This window comes from Mustela putorius, unplaced genomic scaffold (assembly GCF_011764305.1).
Source record: "Mustela putorius furo isolate JIRA1106 unplaced genomic scaffold, ASM1176430v1.1 tig00000056_pilon_pilon_pilon, whole genome shotgun sequence".
NCBI lineage: Eukaryota > Metazoa > Chordata > Mammalia > Carnivora > Mustelidae > Mustela > Mustela putorius.
The window spans coordinates 1,107,725-1,130,407 of NW_025421263.1; the positions used below are offsets into that span (position 1 = coordinate 1,107,725).

At 38.7% G+C, this 22,683-nt stretch overlaps 1 protein-coding gene and 1 non-coding gene across 5 annotated transcripts in view; both read left to right on the forward strand.

Annotated features, from left to right (window-relative positions):
• Window positions 1-22,683, forward strand: part of SPIDR (scaffold protein involved in DNA repair) — a 603,350-nt gene that overhangs the window by 496,097 nt on the left and 84,570 nt on the right. The window lies entirely within an intron of this gene.
• LOC123394502 lies at window positions 9,689-9,792 on the forward strand. The gene has a single exon (XR_006609287.1). It is a non-coding gene; the product is annotated as a U6 spliceosomal RNA (small nuclear RNA).

Here is a 22,683-nt window from a genome sequence, read left to right on the forward strand (position 1 = left end):
GCAGTGGTTTCTTACCTATGACACCAAAAGCATATAAAACAAAAGAAAAATATATAAATGGGATTTTGTCAAAATTAAAAAGTTCTGTTTCAAAGGCCATCACCAAGAAAATAAAAAGACAACCCAGGGAGTGGGAGAAATTTTTTGCAAATCCCGTATCTGACAGGAGACTTGTATCCAGAATATATGAAGAACTAATATAACTCAACATAAAAAGATAACCCAAATAAAAAATGGTCAAAGGATATGAATAGACATTTGTCCAAAGAAGATATACAGATGTCCAAGAAGTACATGATGGCCAATATCATTAGTCATTAGGGAAATGCAAACCAAATCCCACAGTGGTATACTACTTCACACCCACTGGTATGGCTATAATAAACACAGCAGACAGTAATAAGTATCAGTGAGTATGTGGAAAAATTGGAACCCTCATACTCAGCTAGTGGAAATGTAAAATGGTGCAGCCACCTTGTAAAACAGTTAGGCATTTCCTCAAAAGTCAAATATAGAGTGCAAGGGAGGAGCTATATTTAACCAATCAGTTCTGTGTTGTATATTATTTAACTAATGGATTCTGTGTAGGGTGTTTTCCTGAAGTGTCATGTGATTATTGAGGGCCTGGGTGCAGGGTGGAACCATGACAAAATGAATCCAGTTAGAGCCCCCATTAATTTTGATCATTCCATTTTATGTCCATCCTCTTCTCCTTGCTTTTTCATTCCTATACCTCACAACACTAGAGACACTGCCACATACACCACAAGAACATCCCCCAATGAACTTAGTCCCATTGCTCCATTCACTCACAGATGGGAATTCAGGCAACTGTCCACAGAGGTCACAGACAACATACCTATAGTTCTATCACATATATTACCCCATCATGCCTTAAGGAAGACATTTTCTCTTAAGGATTTTCATTTTGATATAGTTTTTTTAAAATCTTGTATTAAGATACCTCCACCTTTTTCTTGGATAAGGACAACACAGGATTGGCCCTTTTTTGTCCATGATGTTGTTGTTCACAACTTCTCTTGATAGGCCTAGTACAATCTTAGGAACAGGGTTACTGTATGCTGAAGGTCAGACAGTAGCTCTTAACCTAGTCTATCTTAGGTACTTATGGTGTGCATTTTTTATTGGTATATCGTGTTTTATTTGTTCCTGATGTCTTTGGAGTTTTTCTGAGAAATGAATCAGTAATGTAGCATCAACTTAGTAAAATACATTTTAGGCCTTTTTTTTTTTTTTTAAGATTTTTATCTATTTATTTGACAGACAGAGATCACAAGTAGTCAGAGAGGCAGGCAGAGAGAGAGGGGGGAGGAAGCAGACTCCCCGCTGAGCAGAGAGCCCGATGCAGGGCGCAGTCCCAGGACCCTGGATCATGACCTGAGCCGAAGGCAGAGGCTTTAACCCACTGAGCCACCCGGCACCCCACATTTTAAGCCTTTAAAAAAAAAAATGTTAAACATAGGGTTACTATATGACCTAACAATTCCACTCCTACGTATATAGGCAGTTAGAATCGAAAACATATATCCATGTAACTCCTACATAGATGTTCCTAGCACCATTATTTCATAAATGCAGAACAGTGGAAATAAGCCCAAAATGGAATATTCATCAACAAAAATGAATGATGTACAATGTGAATGAAACTTGAAATCGTTATGCTAAGTGAAAGAAGACAGACACAAAAGGCCACATATTGCATGATTCCATTCATGTGAAGTATCCAAAATAGGCAAATCCGTAGAGACAGAAAGTAGATTAGTTGTCTTCAGGTACTTGTGGGAGGGGAAGATGAGAAGGTTGCTTTAGTAGACTGAGATTTCCTTCTGGGGTGATGAAAATATTCTGGAATAAGATAGTGTTGTTGGTTGTAGAACATTGTGAATATAGTGAATGCTACTGAATTGCTCCTTAAATAGGTTAAAATAACAAATATTATGTGTATTTTGCCACTTATTGCTTTTATCAATGGGGTAAATTTTATGGCATATAAATTATGTCTCAAAGCTGCTATAAAAATAAAAAGCATAATAGCTTACGTTAATCACCAGGGAACTGTGCTGAGGGGAAAAAAAATCCAATCCCAAAGATTATATACTAGATGATTCTGTTTTTTATAACATTTTGAAATGGCAGAATTTTAGAAATGAAGGACAGATTAATAACATCTAGATGTTGGGATGGGTGCAGAGATGGTGGGAAGCAGGTTATAAAAGACAGCCTAAGGGAGAGGGAACTGTTAACATTCTTGACCATGGTGCTGGATATGGGATCCTACACAGGCAGTAAAACTTTATAGCGCTGAATACATTCATGAATACATGCACAGTAACAACTAAAATTTGTGAAATCTAAAAAAAACTGATGGATTGTGTCAATGTCATTGTGTCAATGTCAATTGTGATGTTATACCATTATTTGCTAGTAGAAGAGTACACTACTGGGGGAAACTGAACAAAGTGTACATACAAGCTCTATAGCATCTCTTAAAATTGCCTGTGATTCCACAATTACCTCCATAAAAATTGCAACTAATAAAAATGTATAAGAATAACTATATAGCTTTGAAAAATTGTTCTGTGGGCAAACTTCTATTAACATATAAAATGTATTCTTCTTACTCTTGTCTTGGCCCAGTAATAGTTTTATCTCCACAAGCAATACCCAAAATCAAAGTTTGGAGTGGGCCAAACTTACAACAGATTTTGTTTTGGTTTGACTTGGTTTGATTCAGTAATGCAGGATTTTCCAAAATTAAATAGGATGCCTGAGTGAAGAAAAGGTTTTTCTCAGGTTTTTTGCCTTTAGTTCAGTCACTTTTAGCAAAGAAAGATTGTTATTCCTTCCTGTTCACTGATACTAGAAAGTTTGTATGTCATACTTATACCAAAGAGAAAATATGATTTTTTAATGAATAAAAAAAACACATTTCTGTGAAGTAGAAATCATCCTGTTAACATCTCCTCATGTTACAAAGATAAACAACAGGATTAACTGTTTACTTTAGGAGCACAGTCTGGTTGTTTTTCAGGAGAAGAACACAATGTCCTGCTGTATCTGGTTTCCCGTCTGCCGAGTGGGTTGGTGGAGCTGGGGAAAGGCCCTCCACCCACTCAGCCCTCTGCTGTCCTTCCCTCCTGCTTTTATTCTTCCCTCCCTCTTTTCTGTGATTCTTCCTCCCCCACTGTTCATATCCAAACTCTCTTTTCTTCTCCCCCTTCTCCCTCCCCTTTTTTCTTTTTCTTGCTTTTCCCCTCTCACTTTGTCCTCCAATTTCTTCCATTCCTTCCTTAAAATGGAGGCTTAGTAAGAAATTATAATATGAGAGAGAGAACCTTGTTGATCTTTAGAGGCTGCTTAAGTTGACACTGACCTAGAAGAAAGCAGCCAGACTGACTCTAATTCCGGGAATTCTTGGTGGACTGCTAAGAACTGCTCCCATAACCCGGGTAAACATCCCACATGTTCACGTAATCTCCTCTCTCTGTGTACATGCATAGACACACGCACACAAGCCTGTTTCTCTTGTGTTTCTGTGAAACTGAGCCAGTGAGTGAAAGGAAGGGGAAATATGAATATTTTTCCAAAAGTTGGGGAGGAACATTTGAAACTTCAAAGAGGAATTAGAGTCTCACTGAAATTCCCTTTACAGATTCACAGTTTTGTTTAACTTATTCCTTGTGCTTTCTTCTTGCTTTTGCAAATTAACAATACATGGATTTTTAGAATTCTTTTAAAGTATTCTTTAATTAGCATGATCTGTCCTTAAGCTGGTAAGAGAAGGAAAAAAAATTCTTAAAGACAAATATTAACTCCATAATGGACTTTTATACTTCCAACATGATGTGAATGTGATTGAACAGTGAGCTTCTTATCTGTTTTATTTTATGCTGGTGGGAATGTACTGTGGAATGTAGTTTCATTTGGCACCAGTTTTAGTCAGATCTTCCAACGTGGTCCCAGCCTCACCCTCATGGCTCAGAAACACATAGAATCAAAAGTCCTGCCAAATGACTCCTGGTGGCTAAACAGGAGATTCTTGAACTACTTTTTGACTGCTATCTTATTTTCTGGGCTGGGAGGGGTGGGGTGTGGCTGGCTAGGGGCAGGGGCAAGCTGAAGACTGTGGGTATTTTCATGATTGTTTGTGGCTTCACCCAGAGTAGAGCTTTATTTTACAAACAGAACTGCAGTAGCTGGATGACAAGGACAGCATCACAAAGTTGGTTTCATGTATGGCAATTCCATTTCTGTGTGGAATAGTGTATCTTTGCACTATTATCAAGCATTTTTCTCCAAGCCCCTTCACCAAGGTGCACATATCTGCTTATAGACTTAGGAGCGTGGCCACCTGATTAGAGAATAATCTTATCCATTAACTGCATTTGTAATAGTAAATTTGCCCAGTGGGTGAAGGAAACCAAGATTTTGAGCACAGATGAAGTGCAAGATTTTAGTAGGTATGAAACAGATTTAAATTAATCTGGATTATACAGGTGCATAGCCAGGTGCATAGTCACATCCATCAACAGCAGAGCTCAAGGGTCCTGGGTGGTTCAGTGGGTTAAGCATCTACCTTCAGCTCAGGTCATGATCCCAGTCCCACATCAGGCTCCTTGCTCGGCGGAGAGTCTGTTTTCCCTCTTCCTCTGCTTTGCCTCTCCCCTGGTTTGTGCGCTCTCTCTCTTTCTCGCTCTCTCTCTCTCTCTCAAATAAATATATTAATAATATGTAAAACAGAGGGGGGTGGGGAAAGGGGTCAGCTTAGTGGTGAGTATTAAGGAGGGCACATATTGCATGGAGCACTGGGTGTTGTACGTAAATAATGAATCTTGAAACAATGCATCAAAAACTAATGATGTATTTTATGGTGACAAACATAACACAATAAAAAATTTTTTTAAATAATATGTAAAACAGCAGAGCTTAAAACAGCCCCTCTTCTGTAGACCAGCTACTCCCCTGCACCACATGCTTAAAATGTTTAAAATCATGAAAATCACATTCTTAAAATCATGAAAATTAGAGGAGGGATCTTACATGGATGAGGGCCTACATTTTAGACATGGGTGAAACATTGATTTTAAATAAGTGGCATTCATTTGCCAGATCTTTATGCCAAGAATTTTCAATGTCAAATTGTCTCACTGAACGAATACAGTTCTTATTCAAACCACTAACATCCTACTTCCAAACTGCAAAGAGAAGACATTTTCTCTTTGCTGTTTGAAGTTAATCACTTCTAAAAATTGCAGTGTCCCTCTCACACTAGGCGTAGGGTATCTACCAACAGTGCTCAGTGCCAGGGTGAGTGTGAAAGGTCACCTGTGGCCTGAGGCCTAGCTTGCACATCACTGGCAGCACAGATTTGGTATTGCTGAATGTACACATCTGCCTTATCCAGTGGGTATTCTAGAGCAAGAAAGCAAAAGGGTATACTCAACTGCTTCCCAAAGTAGAAACTCAATTTTATTAACACTGATCCATCACATAACTTTAAAATGTCAGATCTCCTGGGGCACCTGAGTGGCTCAATTGGTGGACTTTTGGTTTCAGCTTAGGTCATTATCTCAGAGTCGTGAGATCAAGCCCTGGTAAGGGTCCATGCTCAGCACAGATCTACTTGTTTTTCTCTCTCTCTCAAATAAATAAATAAAATCTTTTAAAAAATAATAAAATAAAATGTCAGATCTCCTAATCTCCATGTGACTTGGCTAGCAGCTAAGTTCACAGTATTTCAGAGCTTACTAAGGACAGTGCTGGTATCTACTAGTTGTCCTGCTGAGCATGGCCACATGCTGTTACAGTGTCTGCTCAGAGACCTCAGATGCTGTTATATTCCATCTTAGACTGAAATAACTGAAAAGGCCTCTAGAGAACAACCAGAAAATATGTCTCAGTGGTAGTGACAAGGCTGGAACTCCAGCCCCTCCACTTCACTGCCACCCTGCTTTGAGTAGCATCCTCTACTAACCAATTTGGGTTTCCATGTTTTGTGTTAATTAGCTCCATCCTTGCCTGCTAAATGGCTCAAGTCATTTGACCAGCCTTTGGATTCTGTAACTTCTCTAACCCACATCTGGTCTGCCTGTCCCTGAGGCTGCCTTTATTCTCCACTTCCTCTTAACCTCCTTAAGAGAGCTTAGGCAAGTATAGACTCTTCCCTGAGCCTTACCTATCATCACTACCTTGTTCTGTCTCCTCCTTGAAATGTTTTCCTAATGTGTGCTGACATGCTGACAGAGGCCAAAGAGGCCAAGAGACAACAGTAGTTGTGTGAGGGTTGGGAATCAAGGGTGGGAGCAGGCGCCACTCACAAGTTAGTGCCTCATCCACGAGTGTTGACCCTGTGCTGCCAGACAACAGTAAATTGGAGTTTTGTATAAAATCTCCTAATGTTTAATATTTGTTAACTAGTTTAAAAATCTGTTAACACTCTATAGGGGCACCTGGGTGGCTCAGTCAGTTGGGCCTCTGCCTTTGGCTCAGGTCATGGTCTCAGGGTCCTGGGAGCAATACCACTTTGCAACTTCATTATTTCCTATCAGGAATTTGTCATTGATTAGAGGAATGAACTTGTACCTTCTCTATAAGTTTCTGTTCAAACCATACTCCACCCTGTCCTAAGCGTTGTATTTCTGAAAACAAATTTTATCTAACACCTTTTAGTGTCACCCCATTGTTGACTCATTGATGGCAGGAGGTAGGTGTGCAGGCAGACACACATGGCAGTTATTTACAACCTCTGCTGTTCTTTCAGCTTAGCCTCCCCATGGCCATCATCATATGGCCTTTACCTCAGCCACTATCAGGCATCACTGTGCCAGCCATGCCCAGCCATGTGACTCCACCAGAATGATGCCTCTCTTTCCTTCCCCAACCCAGTACTTTCCTCCCATCCCATTTTCTCCTTTTTTTAAAAATGCTTATCAACATTTTAATTTTTATTATAAATGTAAAACTTGATTTTAAATTAATAATAATGCATTGAAAAAGAGAATAATGCATTGAAATCGCCAAATATCAGTCTTTATCATATTATTACTTTCCTAATCTCTCTTTCTTTCTCTCTCTCTTTCTCTCTTTTTCTTTCTTTCTCCATCCCTCTCTCTTATTTTCTAGCCTTCATTCAATTTCCTAAACATGGAAACGCTCTTTCCCATCACAGGATTTTGTATATGCTATATTCTCTGTTTTAAGTCCTTTTCTCTCAAGCTTTTGCATGATTGGCTTTCCTTCTTCAAGACTCATCTTAGGGGTATCTGGATGGCTCAGTTGGTTAGGCATCTGCCTTCAACTTAGGTCATGATCCCAGGGTCCTGGGCTCAAGCCCCACATCAGGCTCCTTGCTCAGCAAAAAGTCAGGCCTCTCTTTTAGTGTACAGTGAAAAACCCATAATTGCCATTGTTACTAAGACTCTTACAATGTTTATATCATGGCTCTGTAGAGTTCTGTGCCCCACTGCATCTACTGTACTTCTTTTGTCTGACTTGGTAATTTTGTACTTGACTCCTTTATTGTGTTCAAGCAAATCAAGATGTCTTTTAGGAAATAAAAGGACAACTCACACTTAGGAATGAAAAGTGTCCAAATACTCTAAAAACTTATAAGCAATGGCTAAATAGCCATTATGTTTTCTTACACAGCACAGGCTAAATATCCAGAGGATCATTATTTCTAATGGAAGCACATTGAAGATAAAAATGGAAGACTGGCTTCTGGAATAGCAGGGTGAAGTCACAGTGGACTCTCTCCCTAATAAACATTTTATCTGGAAAAAGCTTAAAAATACTAATAATTTAAAGCTTTAGGAAATTTTCCTTAAGGCGTACAGAAAATGGAGAAACATTCCGTCAATAGAATCAAAACAATCCACTAAATTTCAGGAAGAACAAGGAGTCTGTGGCTCCTGAGCCATAACCTACCCACCCCCAACACAATTTGTCTTATGAAGACTATTGTGGGGCACTTACTCCAGGACTACAGCCAAGAAGATGTCCCCTCTCACCCCAGTACAGTTTCACTGTAGAAGATCTCCTAGCCCATGTTGTAGCTCTACCCCAAGTGTGGTTGGCCAAGAATACTAGTCCAGTTGTCCTACCCCAATTTATCCATAGGCTAGAAGCACCACATCAGAGAGGCATTCCCAGACCAATGCCACCACCACCAGCCCCAGCACCCACTCTAGAGCAGAGGTGTAACTCCAGGAGAAGAGGATATTGTCTTCAACTCCCAGTACTATGAGTGACTCAGAGGTTCTGCCTGGAGGAAGACAGGTTATAATGAAGAAGGCTCTAAGGCACTGTGGGAGAGAGCTGACTTTATTTGGAACAGAGTACAATTCCATGCCTAAGGGCATTGTTGAAAATAATAGGGATCTTGGTGAAGAGCAATTCCAAGATTGCCTGAAGCTCTGTGATACTGTATCAACAAGGAAATGGCCAAGCAATCAGAAGTTTAACAGAGAGCATCAAGGGAAAGACACAGCCAAGAAGAATCCTCCTAGTATCACAGTAAAACTTTCAGAGTCAAGAAGGGCGTAGTTGTCTGCACCCACTTAGAGTAAAAATCTAACTTCCAGAGGGTTTTAAGCATAACCTTTCACCGAAAAGTGGCTTGTGCTGACCTAAGGGCATGTGAAAAGATTTAAAAAAAAAACGAAAAAGGGGGTTGGATGGCATCAGATACTGAAGCCTGCAGGAGAAAGTAGTTTGGACAAGTCAGTAGACAACTGAATAAACTGCCATAGAAATAACAATAGGATCAACCCCTGGAGAAGAGGAGGAATCCATATCTAGAGTTGCCACAGTGTAGTATCAAATGTGCTCAGTTGTCAACCAAAAATTACAAGATTGGTGAAGAAACAGGTTTTTTTGTGAGATTAAGAGTCACTTATGGGGACGCCTGGGTGGCTCAGTTGGTTGAGCAGCTGCCTTTGGCTCAGGTCATGATCCCAGCGTCCTGGGATCGAGTCCCACATCAGGCTCCTTGCTCCGCAGGGAGCCTGCTTCTCCCTCTGACTCTGCCTTCCACTCTGTCTGCCTGTGCTTGATCTTGCTCGCTTTCTCTCTGACAAATAAATAAATAAAATCTTTAAAAAAAAAAAAAAAAGAGTCACTTATGGTTTGTCTCCCTCCCAATCCCATCTTGTTTCATTTATTCTTCTCCTACCCACTTAACCCCTCATGGTGCATCTCCACTTGCTCATATCAGGGAGATGATATGATAGTTGTCTTTCTCTGATTGACTTATTTCGATAAGCATGGTACCCTCTAGACCTATACAGCAGGAAAAAAGGGGCAGGCACATGAAGGGGCCCAGATATTGGACTTAGCAGGCAAAAATTCCAAAGCAGCCATTATGAATATGTTCAGAGAATTCAAGGAAACCGTGTTTCAGGAATTAAAGGGTGGTATGATGACAGTGTCTAATCAAATGGAGAATAATGAAAAAACATAATAAAAGAAAACCAAATGGGAATTCTGGAGTTAGAAAGTATAATTAAAATGAAAAATTCACTAGCTAGGCTCAACAGTAGGCTTCAGAGAGAACATGAATCCAGAGTAATTGAGCTTGCACAATCTGAAGGAGAGAAAATTAAAAATTTAAAATAATTAAATTAAAATAATTAAAAATTAATAATAATAATAATAATAATAATAATGAGTGCTTACTTTGGTATCACTTATACTAAAATTGGAATGGTACAGAAATTAGTATAGCCCCTGCACAAGGATGACACGCAAATTTGTGAAGCATTACATATTTATTTTAATTTTTTTTATTTTTTTATAAACATATATATTTTATCCCCAGGTGTACATGTCTGTGAATCACCAACTTTACACACGTCACAGCACTCACCATAGAACATACCCTCCACAATGTCCATAACCCCACACCCCTTCTCCCAACCCCTCTCCCCCCAGGAACCCTCCGGTTTTTTTGTGAGATTAAGAGTCACTTATGGTTTGTCTCCCTCCCAATCCCATCTTGTTTCATTTATTCTTCTCCTACCCACTTAACCCCTCATGTTGCATCTCCACTTGCTCATATCAGGGAGATCATATGATAGTTGTCTTTCTCTGATTGACTTATTTCGCTAAGCATGGTACCCTCTAGTTCCATCCAGGTTTTCGCAAATGGCAAGATTTTATTTCTTTTGGTGGCTGCATAGTATTCCATTCTGTATATATACCACATCTTCTTTATACATTCATCTGTTGATGGACATCTAGGTTCTTTCCAAAGTTTGGCGATTGTAGACATTGCTGCTATAAACATTCAGGTGCACGTGACCCTCGGATCACTATGTTTGTATCTTTAGGGTAAATACCCAGTAGTGCAATTGCTGGGTCGTAAGGTAGCTCTATTTTCAACTTTTTGAGGAAGCTCCATGCTGTTTTCCAGAGTGGTTGCACCAGCTTGCATTCCCACCAACAGTGTAGTAGGGTTCCCCTTTCTCTGCATCCTCGCCAGCATCTGTCATTTCCTGACTTATTCATTTTAGCCATTCTGACTGGTGTGAGGTGGTCTCTCCTTGTGGTTTTTTTTTTTTTTTTAAGATTTTATTTATTTATTTGACAGAGAGAAATCACGAGTAGATGGAGAGGCAGGCAGAGAGAGAGAGAGGAAAGCAGGATCCCCGCCGAGCAGAGAGCCCGTTGCGGGACTCGATCCCAGGACCCTGAGATCATGACCTGAGCTGAAGGCAGCAGCTTAACCCACTGAGCCACCCAGGCGCCCCATCTCCTTGTGGTTTTGATTTGTATTTCCCTGATGCCGAGGGATGTGGAGCACTTTTTCATGTGTCTGTTTGCCATCTGGATGTCTTCTTTGCAGAAATGTCTGTTCATGTCTTCTGCCCATTTCTTGATTGGATTATTTGTTCTTTGGGTGCGAGTTTGATAAGTTGTTTATAGATGTTGGACACTAGCCCTTTATCTGATATGCCATTTGCAGATATCTTCTCCCATTTTGTCAGTTGTCTTTTGGTTTTGTTAAGGGTTTCTGTTGCTGTGCAAAAGCCTTTTATCTTGATAAAATCCCCCAATAGGTCGTTTTTGCCCTTGCTTCCCTTGCCTTTGGCGATGTTCCTAAAGATGTCAATGCAGCTGAGGTCGAAGAGGTTGCTGCCTGTGTTCTCCCCAAGGATTTTGATAGATTCCTTTCGCACATTGAGGTCCTTCATCCATTTTGAGTCTATCTTCATGTGTGGTGTAAGGAAATGGTCCAATTTCATTTTTCTGCATGTGGCCATCCAGTTTTCCCAACACCATTTATTGAAGAGACTGTCTTTTTTCCATTGGACATTCATACCTCCTTTGTTGAAGATTAGTTGATCATAGAGTTGAGGGTCTATTTCTGGGCTCTCTATTCTGTTCCATTGATCTATGTGTCTGTTTTTGTGCCAATACCATGCTGTCTTGATGATGACAGCTTTGTAATAGAGCTTTAAGTCCGGAATTGTGATGCCACCAACTTTGGCTTTCTTTTTCAAAATCCCTTTGGCTATTCGAGGTCTTTTCTGGTTCCATATAAATTTTAGGATTATTTGCTCCATTTCTTTGAAAAAAATTTATGGTATTTTGATAGGAATTGCACTAAATGTGTAGATTGCTTTAGGTAGCATAGACATTTTCACAATATTTATTTTTCCAATCCAGGAGCATGGAACATTTTTCCATTTCTTTGTGTCTTCCTCAATTTCTTTCATGAGTACTTTATAGTTTTCTGAGTATAGATTCTGTGCCTCTTTGGTTAGGCTTATTCCTAGGTATCTGATAGTTTTGGGTTCAACTGTAAATGGAATTGACTCCTTGATTTCTCTTTCTTCTGTCTTGTTGTTGGTGTAGAGAAATGCAGCTGATTTCTGTGCATTGATTTTACATCCTGACACTTTACTGAATTCCTGTATAAGTTCTAGCAGTTTTGGAGTGGAGTCTTTTTTTGGGGGGTTTTCCACATATACTATCATATCATCTGTGAAGAGTGATAGTTTGACTTCTTCGCCGATTTGGATGCCTTTAATTTCCTTTTGTTGTCTGATTGCTGAGGCTAGGATTTCTAGTACGATGTTGAATAGCAGTGATGATAATGGACATCCCTGCCATGTTCCTGACCTTAGTGGAAAAGCTTTCAGTTTTTCTCCATTGAGAACGATATTTGCAGTGGGTTTTTCATAGATGGCTTTGATGATATTGAGGTATGTGCCCTCTCTCCCTACACATTGAAGAGCTTTGATCAGGAAGAGATGCTGTACTTTGTCAAATGCCTTTTCAGCATCTATTGAGAGTATCATATGGTTCTTGTTCTTTCTTTTATTAATGTGTTGTATCACATTGATTGATTTGTGGATGTTGAACCAACCTTGCAGCCCTGGAATAAATCCCACTTGGTCATGGTGAATAATCCTTTTAATGTACTGTTGAATCCTGTTGGCTAGTATTTTGGTGAGAATTTTCGCATCTGTGTTCATCAAGGATATTGATCTGTAGTTCTTTTTTTTTTTTTTTTTTTTTCATGGGATCCTTGTCTGGTTTTGGGATCAAGGTGATGCTGGCCTCATAAAATGAGTTTGGAAGTTTTCCTTCCATTTCTATTTTTTGGAACAGTTTCAGGAGAATAGGAATTAGTTCCTCTTTAAATGTTTGGTAGAGGAACGCCTGGGTGGCTCAGCTGCCTTCGGCTCAGGTCATGATCCCAGCGTCCTGGGATCGAGTCCCACATCGGGCTCCTTGCTCAGCAGGGAGCCTGCTTCTCCCTCTGCCTCTGTCTGCCATTCTGTCTGCCTGTGCTCGCTCTCTCCCTCTCTCTCTGATAAATAAATAAAATCTTTAAAAAAAAAAAATAAATGAATGTTTGGTAGAATTCCCCCCGGGAAGCCATCTGGCCCTGGGCTTTTGTTTGTTTGGAGATTTTTGATGACTGTTTCAATCTCCTTACTGGTTATGGGTTTGTTCAGGTTTTCTATTTCTTCCTGTTTCAGTTGTGGTAGTTTATATGTCTCTAGGAATGCATCCATTTCTTCCAGATTGTTAAATTTGTTGGCGTAGAGTTGCTCATAGTATGTTCTTATAATTGTTTGTATTTCTTTGGTGTTAGTTGTGATCTCTCCTCTTTCATTCATGATTTTTATTTCTTTGGGTCCTTTCTCTTTTCTTTTTGATAAGTCTGGCCAGGGGTTTATTCTTTCAAAGAACCACCTCCTAATTTCATTGATTTGTTCTATTATTTTTACTTTTTGGTTTCTATTTCATTGATTTCTGCTCTGATCTTTATGATTTCTCTTCTCCTGCTGGGTTTAGGGTTTCTTTCTTGTTCTTCCTCCAGCCCCCTTAGGTGTAGGGTTAGGTTGTGTACCTGAGACCTTTCTTGTTTCTTGAGAAAGGCTTGTACCGCTATATATTTTCCTCTCAGGACTGCCTTTGTTGTGTCCCACAGATTTTGAACCGTTGTGTTTTCATTATCATTTGTTTCCATGAATTTTTCAATTCTTCTTTAATTTCCTGGTTGACCCATTCATTCTTTAGGAGGATGCTGTTTAGTCTCCATGTATTTGGGTTCTTTCCAAACTTCCTCTTGTGGTTGAGTTCTAGCCTCAGAGCATTGTGGTCTGAAAATATGCAGGGAATGATCCCAATCTTTTGATATCGGTTGAAGCCTGATTTAGGACCAAGGATGTGATCTATTCTGGAGAATGTTCCATGTGCACTAGAGAAGAATGTGTATTCTGTTGCTTTGGGATGAAATGTTCTGAATATATCTGTGATGTCCATCTGGTCCAGTGTGTCATTTAAGGCCTTTATTTCCTTGTTGATCTTCTGCTTGGATGATCTGTCCATTTCAGTGAGGGGGGAGTGTTAAAGTCACCTACTATTATTGTATTATTGTTGATGTGTTTCTTTGATTTTGTTATTAATTGGTTTATATAGTTGGCTGCTCCCACGTTGGGGGCATAGATATTTAAAATTGTTAGATCTTCTTGTTGGACAGACCCTTTGAGTATGATATAGTGTCCTACCTCATCTCTTATTATAGTCTTTGGCTTAAAATCTAATTGATCTGATATAAGGATTGCCACTCAGGCTTTCTTGTGATGTCCATTAGCATGGTAAATTCTTTTCCACCCCCTCACTTTAAATCTGGAGGTGTCTTTGGGCTTAGAATGAGTTTCTTGTAGGCAACATATTGATGGGTTTTTTGTTTTTTTATCCATTCTGATACCCTGTGTCTTTTGATTGGGGCATTGAGCCCATTAACATTCAGGGTAACTATTGAGAGATATGAATTTAGTGCCATTGTATTGCCTGTAAGGTGACTGTTACTGTATATTGTCTTTGTTCCTTTCTGATCTACCACTTGTAGGCTCTCTCTTTGCTTAGAGGATCCCTTTCAATATTTCCTGTAGAGCTGGTTTGGTGTTTGCAAATTCTTTCAGTTTTTGTTTGTCCTGGAAGCTTTTAATCTCTCCTTCGATTTTCAATGATAGCCTAGCTGGATATAGTATTCTTGGCTGCATGTTTTTCTCGTTTAGTGCTCTGAATATATCATGCCAGCTGTCTCTGGCCTGCCAGGTCTCTGTGGATAAGTCTGCTGCCAATCTAATATTTTTACCATTGTATGTTACAGACTTCTTTTCCCGGGCTGCTTTCAAGATTTTCTCTTTGTCACTAAGACTTGTAAATTTTACTATTAGGTGACGGGGTGTGGACCTATTCTTATTGATTTTTGAGGAGGGTTCTCTGCACCTCCTGGATTTTGATGCTTGTTCCCTTTGCCATATTGGGGAAATTCTCTCCAATAATTCTCTCCAATATACCTTCTGCTCCCCCTCTCTCTCTTTCTTCTTCTTCTGAAGTCCCAATTATTCTAATGCTGTTTCGTCTTATGGTGTCACTTATCTCTCGAATTCTCCCCTCGTGGTCCAGTAGCTGTTTGTCCCTCTTTTGCTCAGCTTCTTTATTCTCTGTCATTTGGTCTTCTATATCTCTAATTCTTTCTTCTGCCTCATTTACCCTAGCAGTGAGAGCTCCATTTTTTATTGCACCTCATTAATAGCTTTTTTTATTTCAACTTCGTTAGATTTTAGTTCTTTTATTTCTCCAGGAAGGGCTTTTATATCTCCCGAGAGGGTTTCTCTAATATCTTCCATGCCTTTTTTGAGCCCGGCTAGAACCTTGAGAATTGTCATTCTGAACTCTAGATCTGACATATTACCAATGTCTGTATTGATTAGGTCCCTAGCCTTCAGTACTGCCTCTTGTTCTTTTTTTTTTGTGGTGAATTTTTCCGCCTTGTCATTTTGTCCAGATAAGAGTATATGAAGGAGCAAATTAAATACTAAAAGGGTGGCAACAACCCCAGGAAAATATGCTTTAACCAAATCAGACGAGATCCCAAATCGTGAGGGGGGAGAAAGGGGATAAAAAGATGTTCAGAAAGGGGCGCCTGGGTGGCTCAGTGGTTTGGGCTGCTGCCTTCGGCTTGGGTCATGATCTCAGGGTCCTGGGATCGAGCCCCGCATCAGGCTCCCTGCTCCGCAGGAAGCCTGCTTCCCTCTCTCTCTCTCTCTCTCTGCCTGCCTCTCTGCCTACTTGTGATCTCTGTCTGTCAAATAAATAAATAAAATCTTTAAAAAAAAGAGAGAGGTTCAGAAATAAATAATAGAAACCAATAAAAGAGAATTAAAAAAAGAAAACGAATAAGGAAAAAATATAAAATAAGAAAATATATATAAATATATATATATTAGATAAACTAGTAAAAAAACATTAAAAAAAGTAAAGGGTAAAAGTTTAAAAAATTTAGCAGAAGAACAAAAAAAAAATTGTAAAAGAGAAAAAATTAAATTTACTGCAAAACTAAAGAATCATGGAGAGATAGCCATGAGTTCCATGCTTTGCTTTCTCCTCCTTTGGAATTCCGTGCTCTCCTTGGTTTTGAAACTGCACTCCTTGGTAGGTATACTTGATCCTGGCTGGATTTCTTGTTGATCTTCTGGGGGAGGGGCCTGTTATAGTGATTCTCAAGTATCTTTGCCCCAGGTGGAATTGCACCGCCCTTACCAGGGTCCTGGCTGTGTAATCCGCTCGGGTTCGCTTTCGGGAGCTTTTGTCCCTGAGCCCTTTCCGTAGAGTTCCGGAGGATGGGAATGGAAATGGCGCCCTCCCGGTCTCTAGCCCGGAGGAGCCGAGAGCTCAGGGCCCCACTCCTCAGTGCACCCTCAGAGAACAGCACCCATTTGCTCCTGTCTCCCTGGCCTCTGGCCATGCTCTGAGCTCACCCAGGCTGCAACCGGTTCAAGGTAACCCCGAGCTGAGAGCTCACTCTTCGGCTCTGTCTCTTTAGCCGGCTTCCCCGTTCTAATACCTTCAAGCTCTGCTACGCTCAGACACCCCCGATCCTTCTGTGACCCTGCGGGACCTGAGGCCACGCTGACCCCGCATGGCTTCACCCCGGTTTAGACTCTGGAGCGATGTCCCTCAGCGGAACAGACTTTTAAAAGTCCTGATTTTGTGCTCCATTGCTCCGCCGCTTGCCGGGAGCCGGCCTCTCCCCCCAGGGTCTATCTTCCCATCACTTTGGATTCACTTCTATGCCAGTCCTGTCTTTCAGGAAGTGGTTGATTTTCTGTTTCTAGAATTGCTGTTCTCCTTCTCTTCAATCTCCCCTTGGATTTAGAGGTGTTTGCAATCTTTAGATGAGCTATCTAGCTGATCTCCTGCTACCTGAAGTAGTTTCAGCCTGCTACTTCTCCACCATCTTGACTCCTCTGAAGCATTACATATTTTGAAGACTTTCATCAGATTTAAAATTCTTCAGTAAAAGCATATGGTAATTTCAATAGAATGTTAAAACTTTATCTCAAATTTACTACCACAGAGTATCTTAGAGATTAAAAGTATTTGTGAAGACTTTCAAATAACTCTATCTTTATGTAGGATTAGGGCACACCAAAATAAATCATTTCTGTATTATTATAGAAATCTCCCAAATTGCAAATATCCTAAGGAGGAAAACAAAAGAATGAAGAAGATGAAACAGAACCTCATAGAAATGTGGGACAACATTAAGTGCACCAATATACATGTAATGGGTGTGCCAGAAAGTCAAGGGAGTTGTGAGGAGGGCAGAAAAAATATCAGAAGGAAAAAAATGCAGAAGAAATAGTGATTGGAACATTTCAAATTTGACCGGTGAACTTTACTCATCTGAGAAGTTCAAGAACTTTAAGTAGAATAAACCTAAGGAATTCATACCCAGATAAAACATCATCAAAACGTTGAAAACCAAAGATAAAGAGAAAACCTCGAAAGCAAGAAGTGAAAATGACTCCTTATATAATAAGAGAACCCAGTGAAATAAGAACAGACCTCTCATTAGACATAATGGAGGCCTGAGGCAATGGGACAATATTAAAAATTTCAATAGAAACAAATAACTTGCATTACACTTTCTTTTTGGGCTTTAAATCCTGAGGTTAAGTCAAGAGGATTGGACATTAATTGTTTTATGTTAGACAACTCATCCCCTCATTTTTGATAAAACCAAAGGCTCCAGTTGTTCCTTTTGAAGTAGTCTAGCTTTTTACTCGTTTGATCCAGACCTAATTATAATCCACAGAACCCTGACTTTTAAATAATTTTTTTTCATTCACAGAGTCATTAGAACTAAGTTTGTAGGGGCACCTTGGTTGCTCAGTAGTTTAAGCCTCTGCCTTCATCTCAAGTCATGATCTCAGGGTCCTGGGATCGAGCCCCCCATCAGGCTCTCTGCTCAACAGAGAGCCTGATGGGGGGCTGCTTCCCCCCCCCTCTCTCTGCCTGCCTCTCTGCCTACTTGTGATCTCTGTCTGTCAAATAAATAAATAAAATCTTTAAAAAAATAATTTTTTACTATATAAATGTCTTATAGCCACAACATACTAAATGATGTCATACATATATGTGGAAATGTTTAGTTGTCTTAAGGTAGATGGTAAATTCTTCTGGGTACCATGTGCATAAGCAGTCTTATGCACAATGAGCAGACCTAAAACCGCATGTTCATCAGGTCATGGATTTCCTGGTGTCCTAGGGTATAAGATATATTTGCCAGGAGAATTCAACACAGTAATAATGATATGTGATTTTGATATATTTTTCTCCATAGATATGGTAAAGTATATTTTAGAAAAAATATTGCTAGAAACATCTTGATGATAATGATGATTTTCAAGGAATACCTATTAACATCTTTGAATTTTAGTGTTTGATAAAACATAATTTGGAAATATTTTTATATAGACTGTTACTTCTTGTTCAGTTATGCTGTCACTTTGTATTTACTGCTCTTTGAAAGGTTTCAACCAGTTAACTATTTAGAGTTTGGGTTTCTCTTATTCTTATGCCTTTAGACGGTGCTGTCCTATAGGGTCGCCAGTAGCCACGGGTGGTTTTTTACATTTAAACTAATTAAAATTAAATAAAATCTAAAATTCATTTCCTTACATTAGCCACATTTGAAGCACTCAATAGCCCCATGTGGCTAGTGGCTACCACATTTGACTACACTTGGTATAGAACATTCCATCAGCACAGCGAGTTCTCTTAGGCCACATGCTTCTTATTTATTGGAGATTTATTGCAAACTACAGCAATATATAGATCAGTTTCACCTGAACTTGAAGTAAGATAGAGCTTAGCTCTGGAAATTATGTTGATAATTTCCCATTTTTGTGCATTTAAAGAGATATATCAAATATGTTTATGTATTCATTTTATTTCATTGATTTTTTTAAAGTTCGATTTTTTTTAAAAGATGTATTTATTTGAGAGAGAGAGAGACAGGGAGAGCATGTGCATGTATGTGAGAGCAGAGGGAGGGGTGGAGGGAGAGGGAAACAAGCAGACTCCCCTCTGAGCAGGGAGCTTGATACCAGGACCCTGAGATCATGACCTGAGCCAAAATCAAGAGTCAAATCTTTAACCAACTGAGCCACCCAGGCACCCCTACATATTCATTTTATTTTTTGAATTGTCTTATTTAATGCTGTACAGCCTTGGGCAAGATACCAAATCCTTCTGATCGTCTGTCTATTTTGTGCTAAGCAAGAATAGTAATAGCCAGCCTGGCTCTTAGTGGCCTTTTGAGAGTAAGAGGGCCTGGCACTAAATGCTATCAAGATGATGAATTTCTAACCCACTTACACTGTGAAAAAATTGTTATTTTAATCTTTTGATTTGTGGGATAAATACTGCAATAAATAATCAAGGAAGCAGACAAAAAAGTAAAGACAATATTTAAAAAGCATTCTTTTAAATAACATGACTTATACATTATGTACAAAACCCTCTACTTACCAACGAAGCCATATTTTCTATAAATTTAAAAGTATCATTGTTGGAAAACACATTCTCTGACTTAGTACAATTAAATTAGTTAATTTAAAAAATACGTATTTTAAATCCTTATTTTAAATCCTTATAGGAAAATTTTTTAAATACTGCCAAATAACTTATGGATTAAAAAAGGAACAATAATGGAAATTTTAAATTCCTAGAACTGGTAAATAATAAAATGCTAAATATCAAAATTTATGTGATATCATTAATTTGATATTTATTAGAAATTTTGTAGTCTAAACAGCTCACTTTAGAAAGAAGGAAGGCTCAAAATAAATGAGCTAATCTTCTAATATAAGAAATTGTTAAAAAATAGAATAAATACAAAGAAAATAGAATGAGATTATAAACAGTAGAAATTAATGGCATAAAGGAACAGTAAATAAGCAAAGCTCAGAGTTGGTCCTTTGGAATGTTAAGTAATTCTATGGTAAAAGTCATAAAGAAAAAAAGAAGATATAATTAAATAATAGTACTGCCACAAAAATAGACACATAGATAAATGGAACAAAGTAGAAAACCCAGAAATAAAACCCACAATTATATGGTCAATTAATCTTTGACAAAGGAGTGAAGAATATACAGTGGGAAAAAAGACAGTCTTCAACAAATGGTGTTGAGGATCTGGACAGCTACATGCAAAAGAATTAAACTAGACCACTTTCTTACACTATACACAAAAATAAATTCAAAATGGGGGAAAGACCTATATGTGAAACCTGAAACCAAAAAATATCCTAGAAGACAGCAGAGGCAATAATTTTTCTGACATCAGCTAAAGCAACATTTTTCTAGATATGTCTCCTGAGGCAAGGAAAATAAAAGCAAAAATAAACTATTGGGACCACACCAAAATAAAAAGCTTCTGCACAGTGAAGGAAACACCAACAAAACTAAAAGGCAACCTACTGAATGGGAGAAGGTATTTCTAAATGATATATCCAATAAAGGGTTAATATCCAAAATATATAAAGACTCAAGACCTAAAAGCCAAATAATCCAGTTTAAAAATGGGAGAAGACATGAACAGAAACTTCTCCAAAGACAAAGAGATGGCCAATAGACATGTGAAAAGATGCTCAACATCACTGATCATCTGGAAAATGCAAATCAAAACTATTGTGAGATACCACTTCACACCCTGTCAGAATGGCTAAAATAAAAAACCCCAGAAACAAGTACTGGCAAGGATGTGGGAAAAAAGGAACTGTCATGCACTGTTGGTGGGAATGCAAACTGGTAACAGCCACTGTGGAAAACAGTAGGGAGTTTCATTAAAAAGTTAAAAGTAGAACTACCCTATAATCCAGTAATCACACTACTGGGTATTTACCCAAAAAATACAAAAACCCTAATTCAAAGGGATACATGCACTCCTATGTTTTTTGATTGTTTGTTTTTTAAAATTATACCCACTTCACATTTTATTTTCTTTTTATTTCCATTTTATTTTATATCTTTTCAGTGTTTCAAAATTCATTGTTTATGCACCCCTATGTTTTTTTGCAGCATTATTTATAATACCAAAATTATGGTAACAGCTCTAGTGTCCACCAATAGACAAATGAACAGGGACATCCAGACACACACACGTGCACATACATGCACACGCAATGGAATATTATTCAGCACTATAAAAGAATGAACCCTTGTCATTTGCAACAACACGGATGCAACTAGAGAATGTTATGCTAAGTGAAATAAGGCGGAGAAAGACAAATACCATATTATTTCACTCATATGTGGAATTTAAGAAACAAAACAAATAAGCAAAGGAAAAAAAAGAGAGAAACCAAGTAACAGACTATAGAGAACTGATGGCTACCAGAGGGGAGGTGGATGAGGAGATGGGTTAAATAAATGGTGGGGATTAGGGAGTATATTTGTCATGAGCACCGGTGTTGTAAGAATTGAGCCTGGGTGGCTCAGTGGGTTAAGCCGCTGCCTTCAGCTCAGATCATGATCTCAGGGTCCTGGGATCAAGGCCCGCATCGGGCTCTCTGCTCAGCAGGGAGCCTGCTTCCCTCTCTCTCTCTGCCTGCCTCTCCGACTACTTGTGATTTCTCTCTGTCAAATAAATAAATAAAATCTTAAAAAAAAAAAAAAGAAGAATTGTTGAGTCACTAATTATACACCTGAACCTAATATAACACTCTATGTTAACTATACTGGAATTAAAATAAAAACTTAATAAAAATATACATGTATATACAAATCTTAGTTAATGTAAAAATATAGACCAAATGGGCAATCACTAGGAAAATATATCTTAACAAAATGTCTCAGTCAAAAAATAGAAAGCCCGAATAGCCCAAGTATCATTAGAGAAATTGAGTTGATAGTTAAAAATCTTCCCAGGAAAAGCACTAGATCCAATTCATTTTATCACTAAATTATTTCAAACTTTCGAAAAGCAGGTCATTCAAATCTTATACAAATTTTTCTTTTTTTTTTTTTTTTAAGATTTTACTCATTTATTTGACAGAGACCACAAGTAGGCAGAGAGGCAGGCAGAGAGAGAAGGGGAAGCAGGCTCCCCGCTGAGCAGAGACACCCCCCCATGCGGGGCTCAATCCCAGGACCCTGAGATCATGACCTGAACTGAAGGCAGAGGCTTAACCCACTGAGCCACCCAGGCGCCCCAAATCTTATACAAAGTTTTCAAAGAAAAAAAGAATCTGTGTCAACTGATTGTATAAAGCTACTGTAAATAAGCTTGCTATGAGAAATAAAATCAAATCTAATTGGCAAAATAAAGGTCATTATCACATGGAAAACTTCTAAACAAAATGTAGCAAATAGAATCTTGGCTTTATCTCAGGAAACTTGCCTAACTTAAAAAACTGTAGAGGTGGCTGGGTGACTCAGTCACTCACCCTTCGGCTCAGGTCATAATAGTAGAATCCTGGGATCCAGCCCCATGTCAGGCACCCTGCTCAGTGGGGACTCTGCTTCTCCCTCTCCCTCTGTCCCTCCTCCGTGTTTATGCTCTCTCTCTCTCTCAAATAAATTAAATCTTTTTAAAAATAACTTAAAAAGCTGAAATTGTCATTTACAACTTTTGCAGAGATAAAAACAGTCATTTCAATTGATGCAGAAAATGCATTTGATAAGGTTCAGCACTCATTCATTATTAAAAAAAATTTTTAGCAGACTGAGAATGTTTAACTTAATGAGGGATATCAACCAAAAAATCTTACAGCAAGCATCATTCTTAATTGTAAAACACTGAAGAAATTTTATTCAAAATCAGGCTAAGAATGCTCAGTGTCATTG